This window comes from Aulostomus chinensis, chromosome 5 (genome assembly GCF_037954235.1).
Source record: "Aulostomus chinensis isolate RoL2024-O1b breed Wild chromosome 5, RoL_Achi_v1.0, whole genome shotgun sequence".
Lineage (NCBI taxonomy): Eukaryota > Metazoa > Chordata > Actinopteri > Syngnathiformes > Aulostomidae > Aulostomus > Aulostomus chinensis.
In genome coordinates this window covers 1,512,218-1,516,250 of record NC_141324.1, presented here as the reverse complement: position 1 = coordinate 1,516,250, position 4,033 = coordinate 1,512,218, and the positions used below count along the sequence as shown (strand labels likewise).

Below are 4,033 nucleotides of genomic sequence, written 5' to 3'. Positions count from 1 at the left end.
AGCATTTAGAGAGTTAAATAAAGGGATCAAACCAGTTCAAACTGGTAGCACAAAGGTTTTCTTCTGGCTCAGGCCCTAAAAAGCAAAGTGGAACCCTGGGAACCCTCCAAGACCACGTTAATCATGGGCTTCGGCACCCAGGGGGCAGAAAAGAAGAGTGCAGCATCCATCGCCTGCTTCCTTGCTGCTAACGGAGCAGATTTGACCATTCGCAACAAGAAGGACCAGTCCCCTCCAGACCTGTGTCCCGACCCCAGCCTGTGCAAGGCTCTGGCTAAATGCCACAAAGAGAAGAGCAGCGGCCAGGTGGGAACCCGCAGTGCATCTCTGACCAGCAACATCGAGTCACTGGAGGAGTGAATGGTGTGCTCAGACAGGAAGAGAGACACTCTGTTTGGGCCCTGCGGACATTTGCCACCTGCTCCCTCTGTTCGCCACGTGTAAGAAAGTGTCTCATATGCAAAGATCAGGTCCAGTCCAGAACCAAGATCGAGGAGCGTGTAGTCTGCTCTGACAAAAAGGACAGCGAAGGGAAAACAGCTCTTGCTACACTGCCCTTGCAAGCGAGCCAGTCGGTTTTTTGTGTGCCGAACCTGAGGAGGACCCAGTACAGGTCGAAACGTTGTTTTTGTTGGCACACCTTTTTTACTTTTTTGGATATTTTTCCTCCTAGTTTAGGAGTGATCGGCTCTTCCTGACTTTTTTTCTCTCACCTGGGAAAAGAGGGGAATAAAGGATGGAAGAGCAAGGGTACAACAGTCTGCCTCTGAGCCAGGGCCTGCCTGACTCCTTCACTGAATTGTGGGAGAGCGTGGTAACCGCCTCCATCAGCACAATTCCCCCTGTGGCTGCGGAGGGGAGGCCCGACGCTGGAAACATGGAGATGCCGAACATCAGTGATGAGGCACTGGCCAAAAACTTTGACGAGAAACTGTTTGAGCTGCTTCCTGAAGTCTCCACCCGAGATAGCGCGTCCACCCGAGATGGCGTTTCCCCCCTGACCCCCACTGTCCCCGTCACCACGGACCATCCGGGAGAACACGGCTTTCAGCTGCACTTCCAGCAGACCGGCACGGCCAAGTCGGTCAACTTCACTTTTTCAGAGCTGCTCAACAAACTACTGCCAGCTTGCCAAGACCAGCCCCGTGGAGGCGCTGGTCAGCAAGGAGCCCCCCCCGGGGCGCCGCGCTCAGAGCAACCGCCGTGTATCAGAACACGGAGCACGTGTCCGACGTGGTGCGCCGATGCCCCCATCACCAGAAGGAGGACGCGGCGGAGCTTCTCAGCCATCTGATCAGGATGGAGGGGAGCGAGAGGGCTCAGTATTTGGAAGACAAGAAGAAAAGAAAAGAGAAAAAAGAAAACCACTCTTCTTTTGGACAGCAAGGAGATCACATCTCATGCTCCACTTCTACTGCAAGGGAGCCACGGTAGTTCTCTGTGTGCCGAACCTGATGAACACCCGGGACGGGTCGAAACGTTTCTTTTGTTTTTAGCTGGCACACCTTCCTTAGTTGCTGATGTTAAAAAGATGTATAGACAGAACTAATAAATAAAAACATAAATATTGTTTTTGATCCTTCCTATTTTTGGGAGAGCGCTTTGAGTTTTTTTGTCCTTCCTAGTTTAGGAGTGGTTTTTATTTACAAGCATAAAAGAAAACCTCCGTTTCAGTCATTTCATTTGTCAATTAAAAAAAACATATACATATGAAAAAAAGACAAAAGACAACAACTTTATTTCATTGACAAACATTTTGATTTCATTTTTGAAGAAAAATGTCATTTTTTGGATAAAAAAACAAACAATTTAAGAAATGGAAGCACATACACACAAACAATGGGGGACGGTTGGACTGTTGTCCTGTTGTCCAGAACCGTACACCCCAAAGGGGGTCAGGATTATGGAGGTGGTAGAGGTGGGATGGACCGTGCATCCTATACCTCCTACGGGAGGAGGGACAGGTTCCCTACTTCTTCCCCTAAACACTTTGTCATATTTTCACTCGCTCCCATTCGCTTGAATGGGGAATTTCAAATCCACATCCCAACCTGATACCTCATACCTGATACCTGACCCTAAGGCTGTCATGTTCACGGCACCCTGCAGTTGGCAGAATGGCCCAGATATCAAGTGGTAGTGGTTGAAGCTGGATGTCCCCCAGCCAAAGGGGATTGTTGGGAGAGAGGAAGCCCTGCGCATGGAGGAAGAAGCTCTAGCAAAACTGCAAAGGGAGAAGAGACAGACTGTTTCAGCTTCAACATACCCGTCTTCCTCTGGAGCATCCTCATCCTCAAAACCAAAACTGTCCAAGTCTACCGTTACTGCTCCTCAACCTACACCCTCTGCTAGTAGACCAGAAAAGGACCTCATTGTCTTTCCGAGACCAAGAAACATGCAGAGAAGAACACATTCGGGGATACTAATGTGGACAAGCTGACCACTGAGGAACTTGAAAAGCTCCTCCTGGATGAAAACTTTGGTGCTTCACTGCTGGGGTTGAAGCTCAGTGCGTCCCACCCTGGCAGCCTCCCCTGTAGCTCCTCTCCTTTCCAGAGCAGTCACTGGACACCTGTTCTGTCCACCCCATCCAGCTCCAATGTGTCTACTCCCACCCATCAGCCTGAAAAAAAAAGAAAAATACAAACAAACAACATGGAGGATGGGTGGACCACGGTGCGTTATGGCAGGAGACGCCAGCGTGCCCGTGGGCCTCCAGGGGACTGGGGGATGGTGGGGATGAGGGTTGGAAGGACCGTGCGCCTCTCTTCCCCGCTTGGGGAGGAGCTCAGACCTGACCTGACCAGACGCCCTAACCCTGGTACTCTTACTTTATACCTTCATCACTCCCTTAACCTAACCCTAACACATGTTCGAGGATTATATGCCACTTTATCGTGATAACTTGTGACTGAGTGAGAATTGAGCTGTAATGTTTCAATGTAGCTGCTTGAGGCGGCAAGAACCAGGAGAAACGTATTGGAAGAACTGAAAAAGACAGATATTAATGAAACACTGGCTTCATTTTCATCACGCTGGAACACAAAGGGGAATGTCTAACCAAGGATTTAGGAGGCTTAGGGTTTCCAACTGGGTCAGGAATGACATCCAGAGGCAGAGGGTTGAGAGGATCTTTGGCAGTCCCTTTTAGCACCTACAGATCTGGTCGCCTAGAATTTCGCGCAATCTCGTGCTGGGGCCCTGACCGGTCCGTGACGGGTCCCTGCTCGGCAGTAGGCAGGTCCGTGACTGCGATGAGATCCCCGGGAATACGTCATTGGCGCGGGGCGACCCATAAAGCCCCTAAGCGCCGTTTGTGGAAATTACCTGCACTGCTTGATCAGTCCACCAGGAGGAGCAGTCATCATAAGCGGTTACCGTGTCTGAAGACAGCGGCTCTACTGTCCTATGCCTGCAGCATTTAATGTATACATTAACCTCTTCATGTATTTTCAAGTCCTATCAATAGTTTCTACTCAAACAAACTGAATTTGTATTACTTAAACACCTGTCTTTTCTTTACATTAATTTTGAAGTCTGAGTAAACTGTACTTTTTAACAGCCTATCTTATTGTACTCATGTGACTGAGCTCAGACAACTCAGTATCCTCAGATTTTGCCAAAAATTTAGTTTATACCAGTTTGGACAGAGTGGTGGCGTTTGTGAGCTCTGGGCTTTTTGAATCAGAGAAGACACGGGACAGAACAAAGACACGGAATTCAGCTGTGGTAGCTGAGGTCCTAGCACGCAGGTTGTTGGACCCACGTTGGAACCACCGGTGAAAGACCTGAGTTCAGCCACCAAACGGTAAGTTTGAACCTGGGAACGTTACTGGTTGCATGCCGTTGCAGTCCCGACTGCTAGCGTTAGCTTAGTTTGCTATTAGCAAGGTAGCTAACCAGGTAACTTGTATGTTGCTCCCAGACAGCTAATGCAAGCTGAGCTGAGCCAGACACCAGAACTAGTTAGCTCCACCACGGACCACGGACCAGCAGTCGTCCCGGTAAGTTGGCAGCTGACTTGCTAAGGGGG

The 4,033-nt window shown here is 49.6% G+C and overlaps 1 pseudogene; it reads left to right on the top strand.

Annotated features, from left to right (window-relative positions):
* The first annotated feature begins 736 nt into the window (after nucleotides 1-736).
* LOC147260842 (cellular tumor antigen p53 pseudogene) lies at nucleotides 737-1,434 on the top strand (annotated as a pseudogene).
* Nucleotides 1,435-4,033: the final 2,599 nt, after the last annotated feature.